Source organism: Phocoena phocoena, chromosome 2 (genome assembly GCF_963924675.1).
Source record: "Phocoena phocoena chromosome 2, mPhoPho1.1, whole genome shotgun sequence".
Classification (NCBI taxonomy): domain Eukaryota; kingdom Metazoa; phylum Chordata; class Mammalia; order Artiodactyla; family Phocoenidae; genus Phocoena; species Phocoena phocoena.
This window is the reverse complement of record NC_089220.1, coordinates 159257060-159271911: the sequence shown is the minus strand read 5'-3', so window position 1 is coordinate 159271911 and position 14852 is coordinate 159257060.

The following is a 14852-nucleotide window of genomic DNA, read 5'->3' as shown; positions in this document are numbered from 1 at the left end:
GGTCCTGGTACCCACGTTGTCCATCGTAGGTCTTGTAGGAAGCACCCTGGAGGAACCTGTGTCCTTTAGGGACTCGGTCTGGGTAGGGAGCGTTATTCCTTAAAGAACTTTGTTTCAATAGAATGCAGGATAAAAGTACGGCATTCCAAAGTAACTGCCATTTTGAACAAAAATATTAAATGTAACTAGAACTTAGGCATAACATTTATAGTAACAAACATTGGTATTGATTTGTATTGTAATGGAACCTTGGGTTTCAGTCTCAGACCAAAGTTAACTTGCTTTGCCACCTTGGACAAGTTACTTCACCTCTCTGGATCACTCAGTGAATTTGACTGGCAGAGATACACTTGCTCACGTTTTCACCACCTGTCTTACTGTTTCTAAACACACCCTGCTCAGCCATTCTTGCATCACGATTGGTGGATGCTGCTCTGCGTGGATGTAGGAAGGCTGGACCCACTGAAAGACAAGTCCGAGCTTATCTGTGAGTTTCCCCGGGGAAATCGGTTGTCTCTTCCAGGGCGCCCTCCCAAAGAAGGGTGGCCATCGGCAGATACAGCTGTTCTTAGGAGGAGGATGTGGGTATCCAGAATTCAGCCGCTGTCTGTCCCTCCTGGGTCTGCCCTAATGCACCTCAATCTGTAGCTTGTCCAGTTGGGTTTTACTGTACCTTGTGGTTCTTGTCCATGTTGATGGACAATGAAAATCTTGTAACAGTGAAGTTGGGCGTTGGAATCCTCCCCTGACAAATGTCTTGAGAAGACATCTTTGTGTTAGCCCCCAGGTGATGCTTATCCTTCTTAGACCTGCAGACCCAAAGCTCTGGGGGCCACCCTGGAGGAGAAGGCCTTCACTCCCGCCCTGTGGCACTTCCGTGGAACTTGGCCACTTGCAGGCTTCCCAGATCTGCCTCTGCTCACCAGCTCCTGGATCTTCTGCAAAGGACTTGCATTTGGGGGGACCAAAGGAGTTGGGGGTCCACTCCAAAGAGAAGAGCCGCATTTGGGGGCAGCATAAGGTAAAGCAGTGACTGTGCAGGGTCAGGACGCACGAGTATGAGGCCTCGCCAGGGCACACGGTCTGGCAAGTCTCAGAGCTTGGCTGGATTCCCAGAGCTTCATCTTTCTTTAAAGCAAAGAAATGTGTCACCCCCTGGGTCACCCTAAGATCCTTCCGCTCCTAATACTCAGTTATCCTACGAATCACTTAGTTATTCTGAGATTTCCAGGAGCACTGTTGGGACTCACAAGAGATTTACTCACCCCTGCGATATTACGAAAACAAACACAGAATTTGGGAAAGCCTACCGTGAAGCGTTCCAAGGTCTCACCGGGGAGGGAAAGACGAATCTGGTTGGTGCATTTTCTGCTTCCAGTCAGGACCGTGAGTGTGCAGGTGGCCCACTGTCACCGAGGCAAAGTGGACACAGAAGGCCTGGGGCACCATGGGGATGGGACCACCAGGGCGACGGGACCACGTACAAACGGGTTCGACCAAGGCAGGAGGCAAGGAGACTTCATGCAGATGTTCATCTGACGAGAGTCCCAGGCGGTAACTGATCACCCTCTTGTGTTTCTGGTTCTTTTTCTTCTTCATCATCATCTTGTATTTTCATTTTTATTATATTTGATGGTTATCTGCATCTCTTCTATCAGCTTTTATAGTCCTATACTGACTGATGGCTTTTCAGAAGGTCAACAGTGGATTTAAAAGTACATTAGTAAGGAAAGACAAGATAGGGGTAGGGGGAGTAAGAAGTACAAACTACTATGTATAAAATGAATAAGCTACAAGGATATATTGTATAGCACAGGGAATAGAGCCGATGTTTTATAATAACTATAAATGGCATATAACCTTTAAAAATTGTGAATCACTGAAACTTATATAATATTATAAATCAACTATACCTCAATAAAATATGGTAATAAACAATAATAAAAGCTTACAGAAAGTATTAAAAAAGTACATTGGTACAGTAGATTGGCCTATAGATAAAGTGACTTTTAAAGCTTATGTTATTAAATGTAATGGGGAATTTAATTGGTGAGATTTTAATGTCTTCAAATATTTATGGCTATTCTGCTTTTTCTTTTTTCAGAATTTCTCTCAGGCTTCCAAGATTTAAAAACAAAAAGGTTTTGTTAACACATAGTGAAAAATACATTTCTGTGATATCTTTGTAAGATTATTTCATGGTGCTCTAATCTGAGCCCTCTTTGGAAGAAACATGTGGATTTAAATTACGGAAGAGTTCCCTGATTATTGATTTCTGAAGGATTGAAAAAGTTAATGGTACAAGGGAGAAAATGGTACACTAAAACTCTTAAGGCATCCCCAAAGAGCTCTTGTTCATTAAGCCTTAGTGAATTCTTCAACATGCAGCCCCTCTTTTCCCGACTTTGTTTATTCAGCAAAGCCAAGAATGTGACCCCCCCCAAATTTTTTACACAAAATTAAAATGCTATATACTCATCAGAATAGTCAGAATCTTATTTTCCTTCTTAACTTACAAGTAGTGATCATGCAGTGAAGTAGATGTTCCATGTTGCTGCTAATTTTAGTTTGTCAGCATTTTCTGGAAGCAACCAAGAGTCATATGTATTTAGACAGCTATGATTTCTGCCAATCCAGCTGGCTTCAGGAACTGCGGGGCGGGGGGCGGTTCATTCTTACTTTATGCCGAAATCTGTTTGGGATGATGGCTGTTACCATTGGTCTTTTGACCTCTGATTTGCATTTATTTGAAAAATTTGAGTTGATCGTCCTTAATAAATAATCCCATTCCTATGTATCTTACTTGGATAGCCCATGAAAACAAAAATCAGAGTTTAATTCACTGAGTAAAGCATTAGCCTTATTTTATAAGTGCTAAAGAGCAAGCATAATTTATTGCACAAATAAAACGAATAGTATGTGATTTTTTTCCTTAAATTCCTGCAGACACATGGATTTGGAATTCCTTTTCTAATTTGTGATTTCTCTTCCCAGGAACACACTGGCTTACCACGCCTCACAGCACAAAGTGGTACATTTCATGTCCTTAGGCTAAAATATTCTAGTAGATCCATTTTCAGAACTTAATCCCAGTCTTGAAATATTTAAATTCTTTTTTATATTTATTCCCCGGCATGAGCCTGACACCTTGCATACATCGTTAATCCTTTGGGTGAAAGAGGATCAACCCAACAGAAACATTCCTCTTTACATTACCTCCTTGTGGAATAAGGAAGGAGCAGAAAGGGATGTAAGAACTTGCTCATCTAGAATCAGAAAATCTCAGTGTTGGAATCATCATCCACATTCATTTTCAGATGAGGAAATTTGGTTCAGGATGTGAAGTGAAGGTGAAATGAACATGAAGGTCAAGTCTGGCTTTGGCTGTGGTAGCTAACAAATAATTGGTCCTGATGGGAACCATGTTGATTTTTCACCTTGAGTACCTTGAGGATTAAAACCTCATTGCAAACCAATAATTACGTAAGTGTTGATATTCAAAAGTCACACATTCATAACTCCGTTCCATTTGAATCCTTCATTTAAGATGAACACAACTGACGGAAGTTATGGGTCCCATGTTGAACTGAGTTGCTGACTATGAAGCTAATAAGTCTAAAGCTTCCCTGACATCTACATTCCTGATTACATATTTGCAGCAATGGACCTAAAAGATCAATGTTATATTTACAAACTCCAGTGGTGAAATACGTGGACAGATCCTGCATACAGTTGGACATAATTTAAAATGTATGCCTCGTCCTTGGAGCTGTTCCTTTTATGCCACTCTTTACAGTCAGTAATGACTCAGGGAGCCCTCCATGTGCACACAGTGCTGTGCTGATAAAAGAAGGGAAAGACACTGTCCCTGCCCTTCTGGAGCTTACAGTTGAAGTACAAAGATGAAGTGTTATTTTCTCATAAATGAGGGGACAATAGGAAATTAGAATAAAGACAGAATCTATGGATAAGGATCATATACTTATAGCTTAGTGAAAATATGCTAATGGACTACAGAAGTCAGGAAAGGCTTCCTAGCAGATGTGGGACTGTGGCGGAGCCCTGGAATCTTTGTAGGATACAAACTGGAAGAGAAAAGGGATTCTAAGCAAAGATAACAAGTGTGGCATGGTGAGGCTGAGGACCAGTGTGAAAGGATAAAAATATGTGCAGTACATCCAAGGGATACTGAGTAAGCAGGGCTGGGTTTGTTGGACCTGGAAACTTGGGCTTCTGCCAGGAGAGATCGGATCTGTGTGCTCACATTTTCATTCCTCCAACAAGGCAGCTGCTGGAGATAACTGCCTGGCCTCAGATGAGTTCTGCTATGGATTAGCTCTGTGACCCCAAGCAAATCACTTAACCTTTCTGAACCTCCATTCTCTCATCTGTAAAGTGAGGACCAAAATAGCACTTACCTCCTAGGACGATAATGAAGATTCAGATGAGAAGAGAACCCGTGCCTGGAACACAGTGAATGTTCAGTATGTGTTCGATATATTTTGATTCTGGCCTGCTGCCTGTAAGGACCAGGCTTCCTAGGCAAGCCCTTCATCCTACTTCGCTCACCTAGAGAAGATCATCCTGAATGCAGAGAGGACGTGGCAGCAGCATCTTCCTGTAGAAAGCCATTCTCTGAGTCATCCCCGAGGACCGCAGGCTGGGGACTGAGGCAGCCTTCGCTTGTGCAGAGTCAAGAGACCCAGAAGGGCTGGGCAGGGTAGCTGAGGAGGAAGGAAGCACAAGAGGAAGTAAGTTAACCTCAGTGGGGATGAATCATCCAGTAGCTATTTGAACCCGTTTCCCCAGGGACCATCCTTGCCTCAGACAGAAACCCAGCAGAGTTAGAGCCAATGACATGGGCATCAGCTTTGGCTTCACTGGAATGGCTAACATGTTCACATCCCCAAGCCCTCCTAGCTGCCACTTATACATGGAGAATGAACCCTTGGCCACACACCACAAAAAGGAAGAGTGACTTGGTCTCCCCAGGCCATTAAAGAGTTTCCAGTGCCTCAAAACGCAACTAGTAAACAAGCACTAAAATATCTGCATTGAAGGTCACCTCTGCCTGGGAGCTGCTGCCAACAGTCCTGGCCTCATAGCACGTGCACAGAAAAAACACAAACTACACTTGCGAGTGGGATTCTCTACTTGGAATCCTGTCCCACTTCTGGAAAAAGTGTTCTCGGTTACAGTGTCAGAACTGAGGCTTCTGGCTACGGAAAAGTAATTAAAAGCTTATTACAGTTGCCAGGGAAATGATGTTCAAGAGGAATTTTCTATGTTATTTTATTCTATCTCTTCTATTGTATTCTATTTGTGGCTGCACTGCACAGCATGCAGGATCTTAGTTCCCCAACCAGAGATCGAACCCGGGCCTCCTGCAGTGGAAGCTTGGAGTCTTAACCACTGGACCGCCAGGGAAGTCCCAAACACCTTTTTTTTTCTAGAGGAATTTTAAGTTATTTAAACGCGGTAACTTTGTGAATTCCAAGCAAACTCAATTACACAAACTCAAAAAAGGAGCGATTCCAAGAGTTTCTTTCAATTCAGATTTTAGTCGGTTCAAAGGAAATCTTGCTGCTAAGGCTAATGCCTTTTCTTGATCTCCTTATATGTCTGCTTTAGGACAGTGGAGATCAAGAGCGTAAAGAAGAGGGATTTTCTTTAGTGTTCATTTTTATTTACATTGTTGCATAAGGTCTCTGTTCCCTCCATACTGTTGAGACATATTCTAGAGGGAGAGACCACCCCTTGCTGTGCGTCTCCACAGCTGGCTGGGCTCAGGCTGGTGTGCGTTCAGGAAAGAGCAGCCAAGAAGTAAAGAAAGCGTTTCCTTCTTGCTGTGTATGTGCTTGTTAAAAGCTGCAGAAACAAAACATCCCTTCACTTCACTTTTTTGAAAGGGTGGATAGAGTTTCCGGTAAAATATCTACCCAGAATGAACATCTCTAGTTAGGCATGGGTGGGAAATTAAGTTCTGGTATTGATTGATTCTCTCTGCTCCTGTCACAATAAGCTATAATAATTTATTATTATAACAGATGATTCAGTCTGGGAGTAAATCCACTGCGTGAAGGTCTCCAATTCACTGACACCATTAATCTGATAATTAGAGCAGTGATCACTGAGGGAATCCAGGGATGGAGGAATGGGCCAGGCCTGGCTTAATTCTTTTGTCTTATTCTCACCCTGACTGAGGAAGATATTCCAAAATGCCACAGGCCCCTTCCATTCTTCCTGGCTAATGACAAAATTGCCTATTCCTCAATAATACATTGTTCCTTCTCTTGATAAATTCTGAATGCCTTTTCCTCATCTGTAAAATTGGGTTAGTGATGCTTATTGCAGGGGAATGAAAGGATTCAATGAGAAAATATCTGTAAGGCCCATGGCAATAGGCCAACTCTGTGCTGTGATTGCCCTTCCTGCCTGTGGTATTAGAATCACCTCCTGATGGAATTGCTGCGGGCAAGTCAACCAGATCCACACATTCGTTGTAAATGTGATTGTTTGCTGCCCTGGGTAGCTCTTCATATAAACCAAAGGGGGTCTGATTTGGGGTTTCTTTGTTTAAACAAAACATCCATTGGGGTGCCCCTCCCTCCCCCCGGCCTGAGTGAGTCAGAGCCCCCGAATCAGCGGCTCCTTTAACCCCGTCCTGTCTGAGCGAAGAACAGACGCCCTCCGGCGACCTACACGCAGAGGCAGGGCCAAATCCAAAGCTGAGCCCTGGGAGCTGTGAGAACAAAGAAGTAAAAGGGAAATCTCTCCCAGCAGCCTCAGAAGCAGTGGATTAAAGCTCCACAATCAACTTGATGTACCCTGCAGCTGTGGAATACACGAATAGACAACGAATCATCCTAAATTGAGGAGGTGGACTTTGAGAGCAAGATTTATGATTTTTTCCCCCTTTTCCTCTTTTTCTGTGTGGATGAAAGGCTCTTGGTGCTGCAGCCAGGAGTCAGTGCTGTGCCTCTGAGGTGGGAGAGCCAACTTCAGGACACTGGTCCACAAGAGACCTCCCAGCTCCACATAATACCAAATGGCGAAAATCTCCCAGAGATCTCCATCTCAACACCAGCACCCAGCTTCACTCAATGACCAGCAAGCTACAGTGCTGGACACCCTATGCCAAACAACTAGCAAGACAGGAACACAACCCCAACCATTAGCAGAGAGGCTGCCTAAAATCATAAGTCCACAGACACCCCAAAACACACCACCAAACGTGGACCTGCCCACCAGAAAGACAAGATCCAGCCTCATCCACCAGAACACAGGCACTAGTCCCTTCCACCAGGAAGCCTACACAACCCACTGAACCAACCTTAGCCACTGGGGGACAGACACCAAAAACAATGGGAACTACGAACCTGCAGCCTGCAAAAAGGAGACCCCAAACACAGTAAGATAAGCAAAATGAGAAGACAGAAAAACACACAGCAGATGAAGGAGCAAGATAAAAACCCACCAATCCTAACAAATGAAGAGGAAATAGGCAGTCTACCTGAAAAAGAATTCAGAATAATGATAGTAAAGATGATCCAAAATCTTGGAAATAGAGTGGACAAAATGCAAGAAACATTTAACAAGGACCTAGAAGAACAAAAGATGAAACAAACAACGATGAACAACACAATAAATGAAATTAAAAATACTCTAGATGGGATCAATAGCAGAATAACTGAGGCAGAAGAACGGATAAGTGACCTGGAAGATAAAATAGTGGAAATAACTACTGCAGAGCAGAATAAAGAAAAAAGAATGAAAAGAACTGAGGACAGTCTCAGAGACCTCTGGGACAACATTAAACGCACCAACATTCGAATTATAGGGGTTCCAGAAGAAGAAGAGAGAAAGAAAGGGACTGAGAAAATATTTGAAGAGATTATAGTTGAAAACTTCCCTAATATGGGAAAGGAAACAGTTAATCAAGTCCAGGAAGCACAGAGAGTCCCATACAGGATAAATCCAAGGAGAAATATGCCAAGACACATATTAATCAAACTGTCAAAAATTAAATACAAAGAAAACATATTAAAAGCAGCAAGGGAAAATCAACAAATAACACACAAAGGAATCCCCATAAAGTTAACAGCTGATCGTTCAGCAGAAACTCTGCAAGGCGGAACGGACTGGCAGGACATATTTAAAGTGATGAAGGAGAAGAACCTGCAACCAAGATTACTCTACCCAGCAAGGATCTCATTCAGATTTGACGGAGAAATTAAAACCTTTATGGACAAGCAAAAGCTGAGAGAGTTCAGCACCACCAAACCAGCTCTACAACAACTGCTAAAGGAACTTCTCTAGGCAAGAAACACAAGAGAAGGAAAAGACCTACAATAACGAACCCAAAACAATTAAGAAAATGGGAATAGCAACATACATATCGATAATTACCTTAAATGTAAATGGATTAAATGCTCCCACTGAAAGACACGGATTGGCTGAATGGATACAAAAACAAGACCCATATATTTGCTGTCTACAAGAGACCCACTTCAGACCTAGAGACACATACAGACTGAAAGTAAAGGGATGGAAAAAGATATTTCATGCAAATGGAAACCAAAAGAAAGCTGGAGTAGCAATTCTCATATCAGACAAAATAGACTTTAAAATAAAGACTATTAGAAGAGACAAAGAAGGACACTACATAATGATCAAGGGATCAATCCAAGAAGAAGATATAACAATGGTAAATATTTATGCATCCAACATAGGAGCACCTCAATACATAAGGCAAATACTAACAGCCATAAAAAGGGAAATCGACAGTAACACATTCATAGTAGGGGACTTTAACATCCCACATTCACCAATGAACAGATCATCCAAAAAGAAAATAAAGAAACACAAGCTTTAAATGATACATTAAACAAGATGGACTTAATTGATATTTATAGGACATTCCATCCAAAAACAACAGAATACACATTTTTCTCAAGTGTTCATGGAACATTCTCCAGGATAGATCATATCTTGGGTAACAAGTCAAGCCTTGGTAAATTAAAGAAAATTGAAATTGTTCCAAGTATCTTTTCCGACCACGCTATGAGACTAGATATCAATTACAGGAAAAGATCTGTAAAAAATACAAACACATGGAGGCTAAACAATACAATACTTAATAACGAAGTGATCACTGAAGAAATCAAAGAGGAAATCAAAAAATTCCTAGAAACAAATGACAATGGAGACACGACAACCCAAAATCTATGGGATGCAGCAAAAGCAGTTCTAAGAGGGAAGTTTATAGCAATACAATCCTACCTTAAGAAACAGGAAACATCTCGAATAAACAACCCAACCTTGCACCTAAAGCAATTAGAGAAAGAAGAACAAAAAACCCCAAAGTTAGCAGAAGGAAAGAAATCATAAATATCAGATCAGAAATAAATGAAAAAGAAATGAAGGTAACGATAGCAAAGATCAATAAAACTAAAAGCTGGTTCTTTGAGAAGATAAACAAAATTGATAAACCATTAGCCAGACTCATCAAGAAAAAAAGGGAGAAGACTCAAATCAATAGAATTAGAAATGAAAAAGGGGAAGTAACAACTGACACTGCAGAAATACAAAAGATCATGAGAGATTACTACAAGCAACTCTATGCCAATAAAATGGACAACCTGGAAGAAATGGACAAATTCTTAGAAATGCACAACCTGCCAAGACTGAATCAGGAAGAAATAGAAAATATGAACAGACCAATCACAACTGAAATTGAAACTGTGATTTAAAATCTTCCAACATACAAAAGCCCAGGACCAGATGGCTTCACAGGCGACTTCTATCAAACATTTAGAGAAGAGCTAACACCTATCCTCAAACTCTTCCAAAATACAGCAGAGGGAGGAACACTCCCAAACTCATTCTACGAGCCCACCATCACCTTGATACCAAAACCAGGCAAGGATGTCACAAAGAAAGAAAACTACAGGCCAATATCACTGATGAACATAGATGCAAAAATCCTCAACAAAATACTAGCAAACAGAATCCAACAGCACATTAAAAGGATCATACACCATGATCAAGTGGGGTTTATTCCAGGAATGCAAGGATTCTTCAATATACGCAAAACAATCAATGTGATATACCACATTAACAAATTGAAGAAAATCCATATGATCATCCATGATAAAAACCCTGCAGAAAGTAGGCATAGAGGGAACTTTCCTCAACATAATAAAGGCCATATATGACAAACCCACAGCCAACATCGTCCTCAATGGTGAAAAACTGAAAGCATTTCCACTAAGATCAGGAACAAGACAAGGTTGCCCACTCTCACCACTCTTATTCAACATAGTTTTGGAAGTTTTAGCCACAGCAATCAGAGAAGAAAAGGAAATGAATCCAAATCGGAAAAGAAGAAGTAAAGCTGTCACTGTTTGCAGATGACATGATAGTATATATAGAGGACTCTAAAGATGCTACCAGAAAACTACTAGAACTAATCAATGAATTTGGTAAAGTAGCAGGATACAAAATTAATGCACAGAAATCGCTGGCATTCCTATACACTAATGATGAAAAATCTTAAAGTGAAATCAAGAAAACACTCCCATTTATCATTGCAACAAAAAGAATAAAATATTTAGGAATAAACCTACCTAAGAAGACAAAAGACCTGTATGCAGAAAATTATAAGACACTGATGAAAGAAATTAAAGAGGATACAAATAGATGGAGAGATATACCATGTTCTTGGATTGGAAGAATCAACATTGTGAAAATGACTCTACTACCCAAAGCAATCTACAGATTCAATGCAATCCCTATCAAACTACCACTGGTATTTTTCACAGAACTAGAACAAAAAATTTCACAATTTGTATGGAAACACAAAAGACCCCGAATAGCCAAAGCAATCTTGAGAAAGAAAAACGGAGCTGGAGGAATCAGGCTCCCTGACATCAGACTATACTACAAAGCTTCAGTAATGAAGACAGTATGGTACTGGCACAAAAACAGAAAGACATCAAAGGAACAGGACAGAAAGCCCAGAGACAAACCCACGCACATATGGTCACCTTATCTTTGATAAAGGAGGCAGGAATGTATAGTGGAGAAAGGACAGCCTCTTCAATAAGTGGTGCTGGGAAAACTGGACAGGTACATGTAAAAGTGTGAGATTAGATCACTCCCTAACACCATACACAAAAATAAGCTCAAAATGGATTAAAGACCTAAATGTAAGGCCAGAAACTATCAAACTCTTAGAGGAAAACATAGGCAGGACACTATGACATAAATCACAGCAAGATCCTTTTTGACCCACCTCCTAGAGAAATGGAAATAAAAACAAAAATAAACAAATGGGACCTAATGAAACTTCAGAGCTTTTGCACGGCAAAGGAAACCATAAACAAGACGAAAAGACAACCCTCAGAATGGGAGAAAATATTTGCAAATGAAGCAACTGACAAAGGATTAATCTCTAAAATTTATAAGCAGCTCATGCAGCTCAATAACAAAAAAACAACCCAATCCAAAAATGGGCAGAAGACCTAAATAGACATTTCTCCAAAGAAGATATACAGACTGCCAACAAACACATGAAAGAATGCTCAACATCATTAATCATTAGAGAAATGCAAATCAAAACTACAATGAGATATCATCTCACACCAGTCAGAATGGCCATCCTCAAAAAATCTAGAAACAAATGCTGGAGAGGCTGTGGAGAAAAGGGAACCCTCTTGCACTGTTGGTGGGAGTGTAAATTGATACAGCCACTGTGGAGAACAGTATGGAGGTTCCTTAAAAAACTACAAATAGAACTACCATATGACCCAGCAGTCCCACTATTGGGCATATACCCTGAGAAAACCATAATTCAGAAAGAGTCATGTAGCAAAATGTTCACTGCAGCTCTATTTACAATAGCCCAGAGATGGAGACAACCTAAGTGTCCATCATCGGATAAATGGATAAAGAAGATGTGGCACATATATATAATGGAATATTACTCAGCCATAAAAAGAAACGAAATTGAGCTATTTGTAATGAGGTGGATAGACCTAGAGTCTGTCATACAGAGTGAAGTAAGTCAGAAAGAGAAAGACAAATACCGTATGCTAACACACATATATGGAATTTACAAAAAAATGTCATGAAGAACCTAGGGGTAAGACAGGAATAAAGACACAGACCTACTAGAGAATGGACTTGAGGATATGGGGAGGGGGAAGGGTAAGCTGTGACAAAGTGAGAGAGAGGCATGGACATATATACACTACCAAACGTAAGGTAGATGGCTAGTGGGAAGAAGCCGCATAGCACAGGGATATCAGCTCAGTGGTTTGTGACCACCTAGAGGGCTGGGATAGGGAGGGTGGGAGGGAGGGAGATGCAAGAGGGAAGAGATATGGGAACATATGTATATGTATAACTGATTCACTTTGTTATAAAGCAGAAACTAACACACCATTGTAAAGCAATTCTGTTCCAATACAGATGTAAAAAAAAAAACATCCACTGGGACCATGCACTTCTGCAAAAAGAGCCAGGGGTGGCTGGAGCACATGGGAGCAGGTTTTATTCCAGTAACCTCATTTATTTTTTAATAACCAGGGCATTTTTATTAAGAGTCAATTTAGATGATAGTTGTGAAAACCCTTGAACAGTATCAAACAGTATAGAAAACAAAAATAATATTATACAAATAGGATCCCAGATGTCCAAACCAGAAGAAAACATTTGTTTAACCCTACACCGTAAACGTGAAAGAAAAGATTCAGACAGGCTTTCCCAAGATTACATAACTAGCCAAATACAACGTTTATCTGTTCTATGTAAATCTACCTCTCCAAGGTTGATTGTAAGATATCTCCCTCTACATACAGGCTGTATTAACATCTGACACTGCCACAATAAACTATACCAAGTTAATGAAGCAAGATAGCCATTATATTCATAAAGAGCTCAAAATAACAAAGTTAAAAGCAGGTTTAAAATGAACCTGACATCTTATCTTCAGAGAAAGGATTCCGGTAAACTCGTTTGTAAGGACTTTATTGGATTCGATTTAGAGAGGGGCCCACCAGGGGCAGATTCGATAATCCCCTATTAGCCAGCGAGCAGCAGCCACCTGAGACAGAGGACCCCAGGCAGACAGATGCCACCGCAGCTGCCTTTGCTGCGAAGCTGTGACACGTGAGCATGGAGAGCCTCGGCAAGAAGGAACAGAATCAAGGAGGCTGCGTCTGCCACATCCGACACCGCTTAGAGTCTCGTTCTGCTGTCATCAGCCTCAGGCAAGGACCGGCAGAAGCCACTCTCCCTGCCCCTCCCAGGACCCTCGTTAGGAGCCCACACAACAGTCCTGTCAGCTCAGAGTGACCCCAGGAGGGACCCTGTCCTGTCAAGTTCTGCCTGACTCTGAAACCACAGTTATCTCCTCTTCCCTGTGCCCAATCGGGGGATTCCTCCAAAAAAGAGGAAATGAAGGGAATGGAAAAGCAAAAGAAGAGAAGTTGATCTGGGGTTCAAATAAAAACCATTTTACAAATAGTGTGTGGTTGGCTAGCATCTGAGTACTTGAATGAATGTGAAATGTGCTGGGTCTTCTCCTAAAAGAGGAAAAAGACTTTTCAGACACAAGTTTTTTGTTGTTGTTGTTTGTCTATATGTGTAATGGATCCCTGGATTAGTTGATGTATAAGCTAAACAGAGAAGAAATGACACAAGAATCTTTTATTTTTGGAATTGTTCTCCCTTAAACAATGAAAATCTAGTGTGTTTTCCCCTCCTTTTAAAAATTTACTTTTCAAACCATTTTTCCCAAACCAGCTTTGCATTTTCCCCCAGTTTTACACTTAGACTTTTCAAATTGCAAAAATCATGCACCATAGGTACAGACTAAAGAAAATATCAATTCAAATGAACCAAATGTGCTTAAAAGGGTTACAGGAACATCATATTAACAAATGGGATGCTTTCTAACAAAACATTTATCTCTGAGAGATTTTATTCCAAGTTTGTGGTGTTGGGAGGAATCCGAGCGATGGCATGAAAGACATCACCTCATCCAACTCCATTATCCCCAGATGAGGAAACCGGGGAGGGGCGGGGGAGACAAACAATGTCCCCAAGCCAATGGGTAGCACCATCTGAACTAGCATCTCCTGCTCCAACTTCAAAGGCCATTTCTTGCACGGTTGTCAGTGAGGTTTTAGTGTGGAAATTTATTAAATACTGAGTAAAATAACACAAATTTGCAAGAAAACTGATCGTGCCTCTGAGAAGCTTGGAGGGAAAGGAGAAAGGCCGGGGGAAGAGCAGGTGGTCAGTCTGTTTTTAGGCAAAGAACAGAAACAAGAGGCAGAACAGCCACAGGTGGGGTAAGGGTTGGTCTCCTCTGCAGAGAGAACCATGGAAGACCCCCTCAGGAAACTGCTCAGGACCTCGAGGTCTCAGATAGCCATGGCTGGGTGCACCCCCCATTCAGTCATCAGAGGATAGAGGGGGGGCTGCTTGTGCACCAGCCCATCTGTCACTCACCTTCCTTTGTCTTCTGGCAACACCTGCCCATCACCCCTACCCCCGTGTCCTACTTCCCAGGCCCCCATGACCATATCACATCCTGAAAGAAGTCAGTCCCATCCACTTCAAGATAGGTCTTGTGAGTGGGAGTTGAATTATCTTGGAAGACTTCTGCTCCTCATTTTTCAAAGTTTTACTCTCTTGCTGATGCCTCAAACTCCTTCAATTAGAAATAAAGCCTTTTGGAACCCCCCTACACTGCTGGTGGGAATGCAAATTGGCACAACCACTATGGAGGACGGTATGGGGGTTCCTCAAAAAATAAAAATAGAGTTACCATATAATTCTGC